Here is a 21298-nt window from a genome sequence, read left to right as displayed (position 1 = left end):
GTGGTGGTCTGCGCAATCAGTAAATGGATCGAGGCCTACCGTACTAAAGAGAATACAGCTGTGGCGAAGGCCCCTTTAAAGGAGTACTTCCCACGCTACAGATTGCCCCGCGTGATCTGGAGTGATAACGGAATTCACTTTAATGCTAAAGTGATTGAATTGGAGTGCAAGGGTTTACAGATTACACAGAAGTGTCATGCAGCGAACCACCCCCAGACAGCAAGCCTGGTTGAAAAGTACAATGGTACTCAAACTGAAACTGGCAAAGATTCATGAAAGGACAAGATTGTGATGGTCAGATGCGCTTCCCCTAAGCACTGTTTTCTACTAGAGCAACTGCACATTCCCAAGTAGGATTGTCGCCCTGTGAAGTGGTTTTCGAGCACCCTGCTAATATCTGGGACATTCCAAGACCCAAGCATTATTTTCTGAGATAGAGTATCCCTTGCTTCTAGATTCTTTATATGAGTTATCTAAAGATCTCCGTTCTCTTCACCAACAGGTGCATGCCACATTGCGACCAGTACCAGATGGGCCCGGGCACTGCATACAGCCCAGCGATTACGTCATGATCAAGAATTTTCAGAGGAAGAACAGTCTGGAACCGTGGTGGAAAGGCCACTGATGGTCTTGTTTGCCACCCGCTCCTCAGTTAATGTATAAGTAAGGAAGCACTGGGTGCACGGAAGCCACGTAAAGAGAGTGCCACTCTCGGTTCCATATGACCTCTGAGTCAGCGACAGCATTCCTGATCAAGAATATGGGCAGGTGCCCCGATTTGTTCCTTTCTCTAATGCTCCATTAAGGGGGGCGTAGATGGATGAGAAGAGTGACACAGTCCTGCTTAAAGCAGTTCCTAAGGAGATAAGGGCTGCCTCAGATCACTCTGCCCCAAAGCGCCTGTTTCAGAGCCCAGATATTTGCCTGACCTGAGTTCCTACCCCTCTTTGCTGATGACACAGTGCCAAGTGTAACCAGGTATAACTTACGGCCCCAGAAGAACGGGACAACAGCTGAACAGTTTAGGAGCTAGGGAAGGACTTGAATTTAGGGCCCAGGTGCTGTGCCTAAGGTGCCTGTTAGAGTAGAACGAACATCATTGGTGCACTGTGTGTGAACACTGGACAGGATTCGTTGAGGGTATCCTCCAAGGAGGGAGGGGTGTCCTATCCTGCAAGAAGAGACTTTTGGGTTCAGAATACGAACTCAGCGAGCAGCTCCAACGCCAGTGCTCAACAGCACCTACGCCTGATGAGCAATAGGAGTCTACCAGTGCAGGGTCATTAAATGGACACTAGAAAGAAGATTTTGCTTTTGTTCCCTCTGATACTATAGTTGCAATACTGGCTCTAGCCTGTGAAAATGTTCTATCCTTATAGTACGTATAGGTTGTTTGAAGTTTTATTGAAGTTTTATTGAAAATGCTCCCTTGTGGCCGTCTAATTATGAGAGAGGAACAGCCCCTGATGGTTCCACCACCTAGACAGAATGGTAATGGGTGGTCCGGGTGCTCAACAGGAAGTAAGGTAGTGGTGGTAGTGTTTATCCTCATGGTGATGAAAACGCTGTTCAGGGTGGTTTGGTATTTGGAGGAACAGCATCCGTTGCATATTTTATGGTTCAAATGTCTTTATTGATTTTTAAACACATAAGCATATCCATATACATTTGGCTAGTGCCAGGCAATATCTATGCAATACAACCGGACAGTGTCAATTGAGGGCACGAGCCCAGCTTCAGACAGAATCAGTTTGTTGTATGTATATGGAAGGAAACAATAATAAGCAGAATAAGGAACAAAACAACCCCCTTTCCCTAGAAACCCCCTTCTCCACTGGTCCAGTGTCCCTTATCTTTTGCCGACCCCCTCTCCTTCCTCCCTGCCACGCTAACCCCCTGATGACCCATTTAGCAATCCATCTTCCGTGGTTCTGTAAGACGTAGCAATCTAAGATATCGTGGGCATGTTACTTTGCGAAACTCTGTCGCCAAGAGCGACAGAAATGGGTGCCAAAGCTCATCATAGGTGGATCCCTCTTCCGCAATAGTAAGGGTCAACTTCTCCATCCCAAGGACATGCCACAGTCGATGAAGCCAACCCGCGAAGGAGGGTATGTTGGGAGTGCACCAATGTGTAAGTATATTTTGTACCGCTGAGCCTAAAGCAATAGCTATCTGTCTGCCTCTATGGGATTTTAGCGGGTAAGTTAGGGGGTTAGGAAGACACAAGAGCACATAAACTGGAAAGCGCGGAATTTCTGTCTCAAAATGCTTATCCACTTCCGCCAGCACCTGAGTCCAGTAAGGTTGGATATGTACGCATTCCACAATAAGTGCACCAGAGTGCCTACTTGACCACAGCCACGCCAGCAGTTCTTCTCTCATTGGCGATCCAGTGCATGTAGCCTCTCCGGAGTATAGTACCAATATGTCACTACTTTTGTGAAGGTCTCCGTCAATCCCATATTGTATGCAGAACGTCGAGCCCGGTAGTATATCCCCTCCCACACTTTGTGGCTGAGCGTCCTGCCAAGTTCCCTCTCCCATCTTTCTCTGCCAGGACTTTACGTGTGTGTCCAGTGCATATTTCAGTGGGAACTACCCCATCCCCATCTGAGCATATGTTTGTTTCATTAGCACCGCATAAGGAGAGACACTGACAGACCTATGTTGATAATGCATTTATTCAAATGCTTCATCAGGTGCACAGTACCACTATTACCATAAATTGTTGGGTGATTTGCTAGTCTCTTTGCCCCTATCATATTTAGGTGGTTGCGAGGCCTAGTTCCAGTTGCTTTCCATGGTGTATATGCATTATTATGGCAATGTTATGAAAATGGGAGAGGATGATTATGAAGCAGTGCTGGAGTATATAGTGATACAGCAGGGTTAAATGCCATGATAAGAAGGATACTCTGCATCCCGAAGTCTGTAGGAATTTGTTCACAGCTAACAAGACTGTGACATGGTTGCAAGGTGAGATGTTAGACTTCAGGGGGTTCAATGTTACTGAGTATTTCAAATGTTTCCAAGAACTAAACATTACAGAAGACCAAGCCATGCCTGTACCAGTGATCAATGCCTCGGCCAGTTTTTGTGTCGAAGGTTCAGGGAATGTACCAGTGGGGCAGTGCGTTTGTAGTAACACCTATAGGTTGAATATAAGTCGTAGCCCGCCTTTGCTTACACCTCCAAATGTATATTTCATCTGTAGAGACAGAGCTTATACTTAGCTTCTTAGGGGCTGGTCTGGTCGTTGCTATGTCTCTTTCCTCTTGCCTCCCATCTACATTTCCCCGCCCAGTTATCACAAACATAGCAAGTGACAGTGAAGAGATCTCCATGTCTACAGAGTTAAGAGAGTGATTGATTCAGATGAGATCGATCAGACAGATACTTCTCTCCAGCAATTTACGGACATAATGAAGGGCATTATACCGTTCTGGGGTCCCATATTCAATAGCCGCAATATACGTCGCTTGACCAGAGTAGTTGAGGGAGTGATTAACACTACTGCGAGTACATTGACTAATATCACATTTGAGCTTCAGGCTACAAAGCTTGTTGCTCTTCAAAATAGGATGGTTTTAGATGTCATACTAGCTGATGGGGTGGAGCTTGCTGCATCATCGGCAGTAGTTGCTGTGTTTTCATTCCTGATTCTACCCCTACAGTATACTCAGAAATACAGAATTCCTTCAGAAATACATGAGGATAATGGTTCATGGTCCATATCAGGGTGGTTCCGGGACCTGCTGACATCATGGGGTTGGAAGATACTCCTTGTCCTGATAGTTATCACAGACGTCATCTTCACATGTTGCCTTTGTATTATCTTCATTCCAGCATGCAGTACCTATTGTATGAGAAAAATAATATCTGCTCCGAAAACACCAGGACCTGAAGCAAAGGCTTCATCTATGATGATGCAAGAAGTTCAGGATCTGATGCTGATTGATAAAGGCATCTTCAAAAACTAGTATTATTGATGCATTCAAGAGTGCTGTATTCCTCTGTTATATCCTGAGTGTTATATCCTGTGTGTGCCTATTGCTTCCCTCACCTCGGCCACCCCCTTAGTATTGTGAAGATCCTACCTGATGGCAATTAAAGCATTTTTTAGCCACTTATGCTAAAAAGAGGATCTGTTAGACTTAAAATCCCCATTTGCGTAATGCTTCCCGTCACATAACATCATAAGTATTTTAGGTTAGCTTTGCGTGGCTAAATAGATACAATTTGCATTTCATGTTGTACAACCCACTGAGCTATCTGAGTAATGAGTGACCACTATGTATACTTGTGACTCCATTCGCTTTTTGCAGCTTTTGCAGTTCCTATTAGGTTGCTTTAACTAGGCCTGAAGTAGGCCGCAAAATGTTCACGTTGCTTGCCTCAGCAGAATACTGCATTTCATTATTATGTTATGTCTGCCTTTCCAAGGCTGCTTTCTGATGTACTAATGAATAAGCCTTTCTGTGTGTATGTTCATCTGTAGGGAGGTTTCTGCTCCAACGTTAAGACCAGTGATGGGTTGTAAGAATGGCTTCAGACCAGTCATGGTGAATATTCCTGAGAACTGGAGGGATTAATGATATGGGAAGAAAGGTGTAGTGAAGCGGAAAACTCCACCTCAACCGAAATGTGTTCCCCAACATTTCCCGTAGTGTAAACTTGAGGCCGTACAATTGTGGACAATGGGCGTTATCACAAGTTGCAAATTTGTCAACCTGGGGGGTCCCACAGGGCTAACATGTTCTGCACCAGAATCCAAAAGGAGATGCCGCTTGTGGTCGGCAAGATGATGCCAACTCAGGCTGAGAGCTGACCAGATGGTTGGCACCTAGCCAGGTCACATGCTGGTGCACGTAGAACCCAGAGACTGGCATTTTGCGCCGCCGGAACTTCACTTTTTTGATGTTCCAGTGGCGCAATGTGTCACTGCATATTTATAAGGCGACGTAAAGCCACTTTACGTGGCTTTTTTCATGGCCTTATAAATACATGCTCCTTTCACGCAGAACACTGCATGAAACGGGCGTTCCATGGGTGTTGCTGAGGGTGTTCCAACACAACACTCATGAAACCTGACACATTCCCAGATTTACAAGAAATTGTGAACCTGGGAATACATCAGACTCTAACGCCAACCCAGGGGTGGCGTTAGGGAGGTGCAACAAGGAGAATTTCTCCTCGTGCTTTCCTTTTTGTTTTTGTGCTGCATTCTGCAGCACATATAGAAAAAGGAAATCGCCTCTTGTGATTTACTTTGTGCAGGAAGGTCTCCCTTCCTTCACAAAATGCAGGCATCCTTGCATTGCACCATGGTGAAAGGCTGCCTGCATTGGCGCATGGCAGCCCATTGTGCGCCTGCGCTGGGGACAAGGACAGGAATGCGCGGTATCACATAGATACGGCACATTCCTGCCCTTTTGTTCTAGCGTAGAGCAGTGCAGCGGGATTCCTTGTGGTGCTGCCCAACCCAAAACCTCATAAATGAGGCCCAGAGTCTATGGGCTTCCTGACGGAGGAGGAGAGACCTGCAGCAGGACGGTGTTGTATCGACTGAATACAGTCAAGCATGAGCTAGAAAAAGAAGAGATCACATTCTTTGGCCACCATGAGCCAGACCAGATTACCCCCCACCCATAGGATCATGAGACCACCATGAGCCAGACCAGATTACCCCCCTACCCGTAGGATCATGAGAACACCCTGAGCCAGACCAGATTACCCCCCACCCATAGGATTCTGAGACCACCATGAGCCAGACCAGATTACCCCCCTCCCCTAGGATCATGAGACCACCATGAGCCAGGCCAGATTACCTCCCACCTGTAGGATCATGAGACCACCATGAGCTAGGCCAGATTACCCCCCCCCCTCCTGTAAGCTCATCAGACCACCATAGCATTTGAGCAAGAAGCAACAGCTAAGACGCAGATATTCGCTGTATCAGAAGTCCACAGTGATGGGTCGAGGCGATGCGGTCATGGAGTGACTTGCGCGTATTCTCTTCCTTTGCCATTCTCTTTTTTGTGTTTTCTATCCTTTCATTCTTCTCCTTCCTGCCTGTTTTTGTTCTTCCCCTGACCCCGCCCGATTGCCCTAAATTCTTTCATTTATCAACCAAGGGGTAAGATGTTGATTAAAGCTTAATTTGAGCCAGTGGTCGCAGGTGGGGCCCATCTGCACTCTCGTTTTGGAGGCCGGCACTTATTTTCCCTCATCAGACATTGACCCATAACGAGGGAGTGAAAAACACACGAGCGGGAAGAAAGAGGAAGAGAAAGATGAAAAAAGTGCCAAAGCAAGAATGCAGGGACCTACAGGAGTGAGATAAAGATGCAGAGAGTGTCAGGGGTGGACTAAAGAACAAAGAGGTTGAATCAAGAGTGAGACAAAAGGTGCCTCGATTGTCTGGGGTGTATTAAAGAGTGTCTGGGGGTGGATAAAGAGCCACGAGGTGGAATCAAGAGTGAGATAAAGGAGCCGAGAGTGTCTGGGGGTGGATTAAAGAGCCATGAGGTGGAATCAAGAGTCAGATAAAGGAGCCCTGAGTGTCTGGGGTGGATTAAAGAGCCACGAGGTGGAATCAAGAGTGAGATAAAGGAGCCGAGAGTGGCTGGTGGTGGATTAAAGAGCCATGAATCAAGAGTGAGATAAAGGAGCGACCCTTGACCCTGATCCAGGCAGGTCGCTCCTCACGCCGCACAGCTCTACCTGTCTGTGCCCATGTCCCTGATCTCACTGCTGCTGCGAGTTCAAGATCCTCCTCCACCCACAGTCTCCCTCCTGCGCCTCATCCCTGTTTGCCCAGTGGTGAGCCGTAAGTATCTGTGTGTTCGCTCTGTTCCTTTTCCCCTGTTATTTGTCTGCTGTTGTGTTACTTTTTGCGGTATCTGTTACCCACTGTTGTATTACTTTTTTGTATTCTGCTGCTGTATTATTTTGTGCCCACTGTTGTATTCCTTTTCTTTGTATTCTTTGCTTCTGTCCCCATTTTTCACTCTGTAGCTCTCCAGCATTCCAGCCTTCCTCTCCCCTTCCCGCCGATGCGTCCCCTGCTACTCCCTCCCACCTCTCCTTCTAATGGCGGCCGTACCGAAAGCACGCCAAATGCAAACCTGCCTGCGCTCGTCCGCGCCTGGACCGCACCCAGCGCCAGACCACCTGACCACCCCGAACGCCACTACAACACCAGCACCCTACAGGCACTCAACACCGGCCGATTATACACGTGCTTCCTAGCCACCCCAAAGCGCACCCAAGGATCCTTCTCCTGCCGGAGCTGCAGCTTCACCAGCCTTCAATACGCCACCACCTCAGATGCATACTACTCAACACCCGCTTTACCCGCAAGTACACCATTGAACTCTGGGACCTACCCGACTCATTCTCTCCGGACAATACCTTCCTGACGGAGACCTGGATGAACCCCTCCCCTTCACCCGACATCGCCATAGCCATCCCGGACGGCTACAAGATCACCCGCAGGGACCGTACCAACAGAGGAGGAGGAATCACCATCATCCACAGGAACACCCTCAGAGTCTTGACCAGCACCGACGACACTCTCAGCGCCGCCGAACACCAGCACTTCCAGATCCACATCGACCCTAATACCACCATCAGAGGAACCCTCGTCTACAGACCCCCCCGGCCACAGTGCAGTGACTCCATCCCCGACTTCGTCAGCACGCACGCCCTTGCATCCACGGACTACATCCGCCTCGAAGACCTGAACTTCCACCTCAACAGCAGCTCTACCACCCTGCTCGACAACCTCGACAACCTCGGACTCAAACAGCTAGTCACAACTTCCACCCACTGCGCCGGACACATGCTCAACAGCATCTTCTCCGCCAGCAACTATGTCACCTTCAACCACACCACCAAACTCCACTGAACTGACCACCACTGCATCCACTTCACCTTCAAGAAACCCACCATGCACCACCACACACAACTGACCCCATGCTGCAGCTGGAGCAAAAGTCACCAAAGACTAGCTAATCGCCACCCTTGCCCGAAACCCACCAACTGACACCACCAACACCATACTAAACAAAACACAATGGTTCAGCACTCCACAGTGAATAATAATGAACCAATGCATTTTGAAGAATTTTTCCTTATTCCTTATTTTTCCTAATACAGAGAATGATTGACCGTTCCAAAATGGCGTCTATAAATTGGACTTAGTTACACGATCATTTCCCTTTGTATACAACGGACATGCCTTGATTCCTAACTTAGAAAGGTACTTAATCTTGATGAACCGTTCCCTTTAACCTCTCTAAAAGACATCTATTTTGTGTGCCTTAATCGTACTACATGTATATATGTCGACTTCAAGATGGCGACTCTAATCGAGTGGTCTCGTTACCACTTGGAAGTTGATCAATCACAGCTGAGTGCAAATTGCGGGATATTTAAACCCGCGATTCTGAGATGAGTGTGTATCGACTTTTCCTGAAAGCGGTGACGTGTGAAGGATGATGACACTATTTTTAAGTAAGTGAGGACCTTAAGGGTGGGGATGTATTTTGACTTAAAACAGGCTCCACTTATAGTAGGTTAGTCTTTAACTTTGCCATGAGCATTATATATTACGAAATAGAACCAATCTTGGGAGCACTTTGCTTCATTGTTGGGTGTCCCTATTGCTTTGGAATCCAACGGTCCTGTTTAAATAGCTACTTTCTTTGGTACGCTATTTTTTATCTAGAATTGTCTTTAACCTGCATTTATGTGCAGGCTCGGGGTTACAAATTAGAACCGATGTCACCACGAACGGAGCTTGCTTCACAGCAAAGCGATATGTTTTGGAACACAACTCTGTTAACACTGAGTGTTCCCACTGATTTGGACCACTTTTATAAGTGTTTGTTTGAGCATGGGCTTCTTATATTTTATGATCGTTTTGTAAGTCGTGGCCATTCTGGAATTGAAAACATGACCGGTGAAATACTAGATGAGGGCGGTGCGAATTGGTGCACCCGGGGGATCTCCTGGAGCTTGGTTGCCCGTGTTTTGATGCGGGTCTGCCGGCGGCTGTGGAGCACGTAATATGCTCTGTGGCCGCTGGTGGGACCCTTGTTTGATCGCGGGTTTCTTGGGACTGTCCATGGATGCTCGAAGGAGCAGTGCACCCTACATCTGGTATTTCCTGATCCTTATCATTACGTGATGGGTAACAACACACGTTTGGTGGCTCAGTCCTTCTCTATGCTTTTAACATAAATATGTGTAGGACGTATAATGCAAACAACGTCTATACACGACTTTATTTATTTATCCTTTTACAAAGGGGGATTACAAGCGCCACAATGACTAGTTGAGAAACCTTGAACAATCCAAGGAATCCGTTGTTGCTAAACATATTGTAGCAAATAATCGAAGGACGTACAAATAACTTATTGACAAGGTATGTAGAAACCTTAGTGTTGAATACTGGGACAATCATAATGTCCATAAAATATCAGTATGAGTAAGGAGAACATTCCTCTCTATACACTAGGTGGCCATCCCTGCACAGTTTTGCGTCTCTGAACCATTACATCCGTGAATGCACCTATTGGTCGTTAAAATCAACAGTTGACGTCTATTCACTACCTTTGGTAAGCAATGTTTTAAAAATCTGAAATCAGAATAACGTAGAAAATTCTAGGATCAACATAGCATCTTCTTGATAAGTAAACATAACATACATATGTATGATCAGCTTCTACCCATTGGAAATGTAAAGTCAAAGAAATATGTAAATAGGCTCTCTTTCTCTCCTTCTGTTAAATTTTGAAATATCACTGTGCTCTGATGTGTTTTGTAAAACGAATATGAACATGTAAGGAAATCCGTCTAGTAGGTGACTCTAGTCCGCTGACAAAGCCAAAGTCTCATTTTTTAACTTGTACTAAGTAATCATGTATTTTGAAGTTATGGTGTATTGAAATATTAAAATATCTGTTTTTTATCTGTAAATAGTGGTTTGTAATATGCATATTTCTGTATATATTAATTTTGTAGCCCTGAAGAAGTCCTCTGGACGAAACGCGTTGGCTACGCTTTGCATGAAGAAATAAGATTAAAATAATTTTTTAAGCCCTACTGAACGGATTCTTCAAAATTTATTGGCTCATTATTATTCACTGTGGAGTGCTGAACCATTGTGTTTTGTTGTGAAATTTGGGGTGAATGCCCTGGGAAGCCTAGGGGTATGTGGCTTCAGGTTCTTGGCACCCATACTCATTGTACATAAGAGACCAACTTGTAAATAGGTGTGGTCATATTGCCTTGTACCCTTGATGCTTTTCTGTTGTTTAAACCGACACCAATACTGCTACCCGCAACCTCAGGCAATGGATCGACGACTGTGCCAACACTCTCGCCCTTATCAAGAAACCCTCAAACAGATGCACCAACAGAAAAGCCATCTGGTTCACTGCCGACCTCCAGGCATCCAAGCAGACATGTTGAAGGGTCGAGATGAAGTGGCACCTCGAACAGACACCGGACAGCAATGCAGCCCAAAAGAGTGCCATCCGCAGACACCACCAACTCATTCGAACTGGCAAAAGGACTTCTTTCAAGGACCGCTTTACAACAACGCACACAACAGCAAAGAGCTCTTCAACATCATGAAGGAACTCTCCAACCACAGCTTCAACTCCAACAACATCCTGACAACATCGTGCCATCGCAAGACCTATGCGACTCCCTAGCCACCTTCTTCCACTGTAAGATCGCAGACATCCACAACAGCTTCAACAACCAGGCCTCCCCAACAGCCACCGACACCTCTGACTCACCGCCCCCCAGCCGCACCAACCAACTGCTCTCCTGTACCCATGTCAACGATGACAACACCATCAAAATCATGAACACCATCCACTCGTGCTTACCATCGGACCCCTGCCCGCACCACATCTTCAACAAAGCAAGCTTCACCATTGCACCGCATCTCTGCCAGATCATCAACAACACCTTCGAGACCGCCACCTTAACGGAGAGCTGGAAGCACGCTGAGATGAACGCCCTACTCAAGAAATCCAAGGCGAACCCTAAGGACCTCAAATACTTCCGGCCCATCTCCCTACTCCCGTTCCCAGCAAAAGTCATTGTGAAGATTGTCAACAGGCAACTGACCCTCTTCCTCTGTAGCGATTTCCTGGCGTTGTAAGAAACATCATCACCGTTATTCTGTGCAAAAACGCAATATTGGGGAAAAAGTGCACAAAACTACATGTCCCAGCATCCCTAGGCTTGACTTGGCGAAGAGTGAAGGCGGTGCACACTTAAGGGCCGCCCAGAGAACAGGAGAGTGCTTGTCAATTTTACCTCGAGGTTTTGGAATGGCGGATGGTGCTCCCCGCCGGAGTTCAGCTTGAAGAAAAGAAGAAAAGCCATGTCCTAGTGATTTTCGACCTGTTGAACTGTGTTTCCTGGAGGACTGCGTAGAACTTGTTTATTGCCAGGTATTCGAGTCGGAAAGAAGCTTCATGAGGAAGCAATCATTTTTGAAATAGTTTTGCAACTGACAAAGGTCTCGAGCAGCCACTGTGCTTTGAACGCAGAAGAAGCGTTTTAAAAGGGCAAGTGAGAAAATAGTGAAAGTGTTATCAGAGGGGCGTCTGAGGCAAAGACGCCTTCTGTTGTAACGCTTTTCTTAGTGGAAATAAAACAGATTCAGAACTGCAAGGCAATTAGTACCGTGGCAGACTTTGTTTGTTTAAGTTAACTAAAACATTATCTGGAAAGAAGATTTTTGTGCAAGTGAGAAAGGCTTCAGCAACACCAAAAACTGTTTAGTGTGGTATGAAAAAATACCATTGATGAAGAAAGAAATGCTGTTAGTCTATTATGCTGATTAATGACTGTTCATGTTTTGAAGAATTCGAAGAGTATATTTCTGAAGTTGGATTAAGTGGAAGTCTTCTGTTCCTGAATATATATATAGAACAGAGAGCATTATTCAAGAGACAGTCTGTGAGCTATGGGTGAGTAGGGAGAGGAGAATAGAAAATATAGAAGTCCAGTGATTTTCCTTCACATTACTTATACCCATTATTTGTCTTCCTCCTGTAGTGTGCACAACTTTGGCGTCTTCGCTGATGATTGGCCAGGACTACAAGTGATACACCAAGACCACAGCTACTTTATTATTTTTCCCTTTTCCCTTCTCCCCTGGGGGCACGAATCCACGCAGAGGTATTTATTTTGCCTTTGTTGGGGGTCGTGTTTCGGGGGATTAGGGGACTTTCATCACACGTCGTCTCCGATTGGCGTTTGTAAAAGGTTAGTGGCTATTTGTTTATTCTTGAGCTACAGCCAATCCTGATATCCTCGAGGAGAACAACATCCTGGACCCATCCCAATCCGGATTCCGCAGCAACCACAGCAACTAAACTGCCTTCATCGCCGCCACCAATGACATCAGGAACCTGCTGGACAACGGAGAAACCGCGGCCCTCATCCTCCTGGACCTTTTGGCCGACTTCAACACTGTCTGCCACCACACCCTATGCACACGCCTCCACAACACAGGGATCCGCAACAAAGCCCTGGACTGGACAATCTCCTCCCTCACTGGCAGAACTCAGAGTGTCCGCCTCCCTCCGTTCCGATCTAAAGCCACTAATATAATCTGCGGCGTACCCCAAGGATCCTCCCTCAGCCCGACACTCTTCAACATCTACATGGACCCTCTCACCCACATAGCCCGATCGCATGACCTCAACATCATCTCATATGCTGACAACACCCAGCTGATCATCTCCCTCACCAAGGCCCCCACCACCGCTAAAACCAACCTCCACGAAGGAATGAAGGCCGTCACCGAATGAATGAAGAACAGCCGCCTGAAACTGAACTTGGACAAGACGGCTGCACCCTGTCCGCCCGGGACGACGCCTGATGGACGGCCACACTGGGAGCTTCATCGACTCCCATTGACCACGCGAGCAATCTGGGGTCCATCCTGGACTCATCGCTGTCAATGACCCAGCAAGTCAACACCGTATCCTCCTCCTGCTTCAACACCCTCCGCATGCTCCGCAAGTTCTACAGATGGATCCCCACCGGAACCAGGACAGTCACCCAGGCCCTCATCACCAGCAGGCAGGACTACGCCAACGTCCTCTACGCAGGAACCTCAGCCAAACTCCAGAAACAACTACAACGCATACAGAATGCCTCTGCACGCCTCAGCCTCGACATCCCCCGCCACAGCCACATCACATCCCACCTGAGAGACCTGTACTGGCTCCCCGTCAACAAGAGGATCACCTTCAAGCTCCTCATCCACGCATACAAGGCACTCCACAACACCGGACCAGCGTACCTCTACAGACGACTCAGCTTCTACACCCCGAACTGCCAGCTGCGCTCCGCTGACCTTGCCCTCGCCCTCGCCACCGTCCCTGTGTGGGTGAAATACCCCCTCTGTCCTCACACCCCATCCACTGAGTGAGAGACCCCTGTTTGGGTGAAATACCCCCTTCATCCTCAGACCCCATCCACTGAGTGAGAGAACCCTGTGTGGGTGAAATACCCCCTCCATCAGACCCCATCCACTGAGTGAGAGACCCCCGTGTGGGTGAAATATCCCCTCCATCAGACCCCATCCACTGAGTGAGAGACCCCCGTGTGGGTGAAATATCCCCTCCATCAGACCCCATCCACTGAGTGAGAGACCCCTGTGTGGGTGAAATACCCCCTCCATCCTCAGACCCCATCCACTGAGTGAGGACCCCTGTGTGGGTGATATACCCCCTCCGTCCTCAGACCCCATCCACTGAGTGAGAGACCCCTGTGTGGGTGAAATACCCCCTCCATCATCAGACCCATCCACTGAGTCAGAGACCCCTGTGTGGGTGATAAACCCCCTCCGTCCTCAGACCCCATCCACTGAGTGAGAGACCCCTGTGTGGGTGAAATACCCCCTCCATCCTCAGACCCCATCTACTGAGTCAGAGACCCCTGTGTGGGTGAAATACCCCCTCCGTCCTCAGACACCGTCCACTGAGTGAGAGACCCCTGTGTGGGTGAAATACCCCCTCCATCAGACCCCATCCACTTTGTGAGAGACCCCTGTGTGGGCGAAATACCCCCTTTGTCCATCATACCCCATTCACTGAGTGAGAGTGAGAGACCCCTGTGTGGGTGAAATACCCCCTCCGTCATCAGACCCCATCCCCTGAGTGAGAGATCCCTGTGCGGATGAAATACCCCCTCTGTCCTCAGACCCCATCCACTGAGTGAGAGACCCTCGTGTGGGTGAAGTACACCCTCCATCAGACCCCATCCACTGAGTGAGAGACCCCTGTGTGGGTGAAATACCCCCTCCATCCTCAGACCCCCATCCACTGAGTAAGGGACCTCCGTGTGGGTGAAATACCCCCTCCATCAGACCCCATCCACTGAGTGAGAGACCCCTGTGCGGGTGAAATACCCCCTCCATCCTCAGACCCCATCTACTGAGTCAGAGACCCCTGTGTGGGTGAAATACCCCCTCCATCCTCAGACACCGTCCACTGAGTGAGGGACCCCTGTGTGGGTGAAATACCCCCTCCATCCTCAGACCCCATCCACTGAGTGAGAGACCCCTGTGTGGGTGATATACCCCCTCAGTCCTCAGACCCCGTCCACTGAGTGAGAGATCCTGTGTGGGTTAAATACCCTCTCTATCAGACCCCATCCACTGAGTGAGAGACCCCTGTGTGGGTGATATACCCCCTCTGTCCCCAGACCCCATCCACTGAGTGAGAGACCCCTGTGTGGGTAAAATACCACTCCAATCCTCAACCCGTCCACTGAGTGAGACACCCTTTGTGGGTGAAATACCCTCTCCATCAGACCCCATCCACTGAGTGAGAGACCCCTGTGTGGGTGATATACCCTCTCTGTCCCCAGACCCCATCCACTGAGTGAGAGACCCCTGTGTGGGTGAAATACCCTTCCAATCCTCAGACCCCATTCACTGAGTGAGAGACCCTTGTGTGGGTCACACCTGATGGTTCTGTCTCATGACTTTATTGTGACAACAACCTGCTTCTTTCCTTGTTTTATGAGTGAGCCCCTGAAGGGGGAGGTGGACAAGAAAGCAGCAGAGAAATGCAAAACCTGATGTGGTGCAAAGCAGAGAGAGAGAGTTGATTGTCGGAGGTAGTCATTGCGGCGAGGTCCGGCCCGTACAATTGCTGCTCCTCGAGAGGTATCGGTTTTATTCAAAGTGAACTTTACATTTTATTAATAGCGCTAGCGCGCTGCCAGTGCTGCCGTTCCTAATACTTTCAGTGCCAGTTTGAGACCTGAGTTGTTTGTACTAAATAGTAAAAGGTTGTGCTGCTTATTCGCAGCGAAACACTCTTCTATGCCCTCCTGGCTATGTTTTTGCTTACTGGAGGGGCATCGTTCAATTAGAATGGAAAATATCTTCAATTTGTAGCGTTCCTTAAAAAGTAAAAATGTCCTTGATTTATGTGTGGTACGACGTTCCCGTCGTGTGCTCTCTTTCATCATGTAACGAGCGTGTGTGACAGAGCTTTTTTTATTTTACAAGACATGCAAATTCATTGTAGGAGTCTTATTCCATTGTTGTAAAGACAGAGGCCTCATTTGTCACAATTGTCTAAGCTATTCAGCTAAGTTGTGCCAATGTAGCTTTGTTTTTAGACTGAATTAATCTATTCAGTAAACCTTGTTAGAGTTTCTTGTTCCTCAAATGTGGGTAATTTCTGATATTTATCTCTTTCCCTAATCTTCATTACTTGATTTTGCCCGCCGCAAGTCAGTGTCACTCATAGTCATTGAAATGTCACTCATAATTTCACTGAAATTATGAAAATGTCACACACAGCAATCTGAAACCTTGGCAGCTATGGTTTGAGGGTTCACGGCCCTGTCCAATATAAAAAATCACCCCCAGGAACAGGAACATTAGAAACGCTGCTCAGTCTCATTGCAGCAGCTGTGTCTACATTGCACACATTAAATGAAATACAAATCGTCATTTAGATTCACTCATGAAGGTCATGTCTGTTCCTTTGCAGACGTCAATGCTTGTTTCCCATACAAGACCCTGTCATGGACTGTGTGTGTTCACACCTCTGTGACATTTAAAAACCCAGGTCTTTACAGTCACCAAAGCTTGTTTCCCTGCTGGAGGCGGTGGTTCTGTCAGTGGCCACAAGAGGGCGCTCCTCGCCTGCTGATGAAACACTGAGCTGCAAATTGAATGAAAGGGAGAAGGGTTTCCTCTTCCGGGTCAGCGGCGGCAGAGACAGCACCAGCAGCGGTGGCGATATCACTTCCGGCCTCTCTTGTGTGTCCAGCCTGCAGAAGAGGAGGAAGGAGCCCTGTCTGTCTGTGCAGTTACCTTCATCTTCAGACCCCCATCAGACCCCAGATCTGCCCCCCAGGAGGAGGAGAGAGCCTGGACAGGTTTCTGCTCAGGTAGGAGAGCTGCCAACTCACTTGGCTGCAATTTATGAATCCATGGATCAGATTCCCCCCCCCCTTCCAGGTGTGCAGAGGAGGTGAGGCCTGTCCAGGGGTGCAGAGGAGGAGAGGCCTGTCCAGGGGTGCAGAGGAGGAGAGGCCTGTCCAGGGGTGTAGAGGAGGTGAGTCCTGTCCAGGAGTGCAGAGGAGGAAAGGCCTGTCCAGGGGAGCAGAGGAGGAGAGGCCTGTCCAGGGGTGCAGAGGAGGTGAGGCCTGTCCAGGGGTGCAAAGGAGGAGAGGCCTGTCCAGGGGTGCAGAGGAGGAGAGGCCTTTCCAGGGGTGGAGAGGAGGTGAGTCCTGTCCAGGAGTGCAGAGGAGGAAAGGCCTGTCCAGGGGTGCAGAGGAGGAGAGGCCTGTCCAGGGGAGCAGAGGAGGAGAGGCCTGTCCAGGGGTGCAGAGGAGGTGAGGCCTGTCCAGGGGTGCAGAGGAGGGGAGGCCTGTCCAGGGAAGGGGCAGAGGAGGTGAGGTCTGTCCAGGCGTGCAGAAGAGGTGAGGCCTGTCCAGGGGTGCAGAGGAGGAGAGGCCTGTCCAGGGGTGCAGAGGAGGTGAGGTCTGTCCAGGCGTGCAGAGGAGGCGAGGCCTGTCCAGGGGTGCAGAGGAGGTGAGGCCTGTCCAGGGGTGCAGATGAGGGGAGGCCTGTCCAGGGAAGGGGCAGAGGAGGTGAGGTCTGTCCAGGCGTGCAGAGGAGGCGAGGCCTGTCCAGGGGTGCAGAGGAGGTGAGGCCTGCCCAGGGGTGCAGAGGAGGTGAGGCCTGTCCAGGGGTGCATAGGTGGGGAGGCCTGTCCAGGGGGTGCAGAGGAGGAGAGGCCTGTCCAGGGAAGGGGCAGAGGAGGTGAGGCCTGTCCAGGGGAGGCAGAGGAGGTGAAGCCTGTCCAGGGGTTGCAGGGGAGGAGAGGCCTGTCCAGGGGTGCGGAGGAGGAGAGACCTGTCCAGGGGTACAGAGGAGGAGAGGCCTGTCCAGGGGTACAGAGGAGGTGAGGCCTGTCCAGGGGTGCGGAGGAGGAGAGACCTGTCCAGGGGAGCAGAGGAGGAGAGGCCTGTCCATGGGTGCAGAGGAGGAGAGACCTGTCCAGAGGTGCAGAGGAGGTGAGGCCTGTCCAGGGGTGAAGAGGAGGAGAGGCCTGTCCATGGGTGCAAAGGAGGTGAGGCCTGTCCAGGGGTGCCGAGGAGGAGAGGCCTGTCCAGGGGTACAGAGGAGGAGAGGCCTGTCCAAGGGTGCAGAGGTGGTGAGGCCTGTCCAGGGGTGCAAAGGAGGGGAGGCCTGTCCAGGGGTGTAGAGGAAGTTAGGCCTGTCCAGAGGTGTGAGGAGTAGGTGAGACCTGTCCATGGGTGCAGAGGAGGAGAGGCCTGTCCAGAGGAGTGCAGAGGAGGCAAGGCCTGTCCAGGGGTGCAGCGGAGGTGAGGCCTGTCCAGGGGTGCACAGGAGGAGAGGCCTGTCCAGGGGTGCTGAGGAGGAGAGTCCTGTCCAGGGGTGCAGAGGAGGCGAGGCCTGTCTAGGGGTGCAGAGGAGGAAAGGCCTGTCCAGGGGAGCAGTTTCTCTCTTCGGGGCCTGTGCATAGCGCCCCGAGGCTCAGGGCGGAGTCAGAGGCGCTGTATGGGGTGAAATGAACTCTGGGCTCCTTTGTCCTTAATGAGAATCCTTCACCGAGAGGCCCGTCCAGGGGAGGGCAGAGGAGGGGAGGCCTGTCCCAGGGTGCAAAGGAGGTGAGGCCTGTCCAGGAGTGCAGAGGAGGAGAGGCCTGTCCAGGGGGGTGCAGAGGAGGAGAGGCCTGTCCAGGGGTGCTGAGGAGGAGAGGCCTGTCCAGGGGTACAGAGGAGGAGAGGCCTGTCCAGGGGTGCTGAGGAGGAGGGGCCTGTCCAGGGGTACAGAGGAGGTGAGGCCTGTCCAGGGGTGCAGAGGAGGTTAGGCCTGTGCAGGGGTGCCGAGGAGGAGAGGCCTGTCCAGGGGTGCAAAGGAGGTGAGACCTGTCAAGGGGGCAGAGGAGGTGAGTCCTTTCCAGAGGCGTTAGGAGGAGGTGAGGCCTGTCCAGGGGAGCAGAGGAGGTGAGGCCTCTCCAGGGATGCCGAGGAGGAGAGGCTTGTCCAGGGATGCCGAGGAGGAGAGGCTTGTCCAGGGGTGCAGAGGATGCGAGGCCTGTCCAGGGGTGCAGAGGAGGCGAGGCCTGTCCAGGGGTGCAGAGGAGGAAAGGCCTGTCCAGGGGAGTGCAGAGGAGGCGAGGCCATTCCAGGGGTGCAGAGGAGGTGAGGGCTGTCCAGGGGTGCAGAGGAGGTGAGGCCTGTCCAGGGGTGCAGAGGAGGCGAGGCCTGTCCAGGGGTACAGAGGAGGAGAGGCCTGTCCAGGGGTGCTGAGGAGGAGAATCCTGTCCAGGGGTGCAGAGGAGGTAAGGCCTGTCCAGGGGGTGCAGAGGAGGAGAGGCCTGTCCAGGGGGTGCAGAGAAGGAGAGGCCTGTCCAGGGATGCCGAGGAGGAGAGGCTTGTCCAGGGGTGCAGAGGATGCGAGGCCTGTCCAGGGGTGCAGAGGAGGCGAGGCCTGTCCAGGGGTGCAGAGGAGGAAAGGCCTGTCCAGGGGAGTGCAGAGGAGGCGAGGCCATTCCAGGGGTGCAGAGGAGGTGAGGGCTGTCCAGGGGTGCAGAGGAGGTGAGGCCTGTCCAGGGGTGCAGAGGAGGCGAGGCCTGTCCAGGGGTACAGAGGAGGAGAGGCCTGTCCAGGGGTGCTGAGGAGGAGAATCCTGTCCAGGGGTGCAGAGGAGGTAAGGCCTGTCCAGGGGGTGCAGAGGAGGAGAGGCCTGTCCAGGGGAGTGCAGAGGAGGCGAGGCCATTCCAGGGGTGCAGAGGAGGTGAGGGCTGTCCAGGGGTGTAGAGGAGGTGAGGCCTGTCCAGGGGTGCAGAGGAGGCGAGGCCTGTCCAGGGGTACAGAGGAGGAGAGGCCTGTCCAGGGGTGCTGAGGAGGAGAATCCTGTCCAGGGGTGCAGAGGAGGTAAGGCCTGTCCAGGGGGTGCAGAGGAGGAGAGGCCTGTCCAGAGGAGTGCAGAGGAGGCAAGGCCAGTCCTGGGGTGCAGAGGAGGAGAGGCCTGTCCAGGGGTGCAGAGGAGGTGAGGCCTCTCCAGGGGTGCAGAGGAGGTGAGGGCTGTCCAGGGGTGCAGAGGAGGTGAGGCCTGTCCAGGGGTGCAGAGGAGGCGAGGCCTGTCCAGGGGTACAGAGGAGGAGAGGCCTGTCCAGGGGTGCTGAGGAGGAGAATCCTGTCCAGGGGTGCAGAGGAGGTAAGGCCTGTCCAGGGGTGCAGAGGAGGTAAGGCCTGTCCAGGGGAGTGCAGAGGAGGCGAGGCCATTCCAGGGGTGCAGAGGAGGTGAGGGCTGTCCAGGGGTGCAGAGGAGGTGAGGCCTGTCCAGGGGTGCAGAGGAGGCGAGGCCTGTCCAGGGGTACAGAGGAGGAGAGGCCTGTCCAGGGGTGCTGAGGAGGAGAATCCTGTCCAGGGGTGCAGAGGAGGTAAGGCCTGTCCAGGGGTGCAGAGGAGGAAAGGCCTGTCCAGGGGAGTGCAGAGGAGGCGAGGCCATTCCAGGGGTGCAGAGGAGGTGAGGGCTGTCCAGGGGTGTAGAGGAGGTGAGGCCTGTCCAGGGGTGCAGAGGAGGTGAGGCCTGTCCAGGGGTACAGAGGAGGAGAGGCCTGTCCAGGGGTGCTGAGGAGGAGAATCCTGTCCAGGGGTGCAGAGGAGGTAAGGCCTGTCCAGGGGGTGCAGAGGAGGAGAGGCCTGTCCAGAGGAGTGCAGAGGAGGCAAGGCCAGTCCTGGGGTGCAGAGGAGGAGAGGCCTGTCCAGGGGTGCAGAGGAGGTGAGGCCTCTCCAGGGGTGCAGAGGACGTGAGGCCTCTCCAGGGGGTGCAGAGGAGGCGAGGTCTGTCCAAGGGGTGCAGAGGAGGAGAGGCCTGTCCAGAGGAGTGCAGAGGAGGCAAGGCCAGTCCTGGGGTGCAGAGGATGAGAGGCCTGTCCAGGGGTGCAGAGGAGGCGAGGCTTGTCCAGGGGAGGAGAGAAGGTGAGGCCTGTCCAGGGGTGCAGAGGAGGTGAGGCCTGTCCAGGGGTGCAGAGGAGATGAGGTCTGTCCAGGGGTGCAGAAGAGGTAAGGCCTGTCCAGGGGTGCAGAGGAGGAGAGGCCTGTCCAGAGGAGGTGAGGCCTGTCCAGGGGTGCAGAGGAGGTGACGCCTGTCCAGGGGTGCAGAGGAGGTGAGGCCTGTCTAGGGGTGCAGAGGAGGTGAGGCTTGTCCAGGGGGAGGAGAGGATCTGAGGCCTGTCGAGGGGTGCCGAGGAGGTGAGGCTTGTCCTGGGTTGCAGAGGAGCTGAGGTCTGTCCAGGGGTGCAGAGGAGGTGAGGCCTGTCCAGGGGTGCAGAGGAGGTGAGGCCTGTCCAGGGGTGCAGAGGAGCGGAGGCCGGTCCAGGGGTGCAGAGGAGGCGAGGCTTGTCCAGGGGGAGGAGAGGAGGTGATGCCTGTCCAGTGGTGCAGAGGAGGAGAGGCCTTTCCAGGGGTGCAGAGGAGGTGAGGCCTGTCCAGAGGGGTGCAGAGGTGAGACCTGTCCAGGGGTGCAGAGGAGGTGAGGCCTGTCCAGGGGTGCAGAGGAGGTGAAGCCTGTCCAGGGGTATAGAGGAGGGGAGGCCTGTCCAGGGATGCAGAGGAGGTGAGGTCTGTCCAGGGGTGCAGAGGAGGTGATGCCTGTCCAGTGGTGCAGAGGAGGGGAGGCCTGTCCAGGGGTGCAGAGGAGGTGAGGTCTGTCCAGGGGTGCAGAGGAGGTGAGGCCTGTCCAGTGGTG

Source organism: Lissotriton vulgaris, unplaced genomic scaffold (assembly GCF_964263255.1).
Source record: "Lissotriton vulgaris unplaced genomic scaffold, aLisVul1.2 SCAFFOLD_2254, whole genome shotgun sequence".
Lineage (NCBI taxonomy): Eukaryota > Metazoa > Chordata > Amphibia > Caudata > Salamandridae > Lissotriton > Lissotriton vulgaris.
This window is presented reverse-complemented; position numbering follows the sequence as displayed.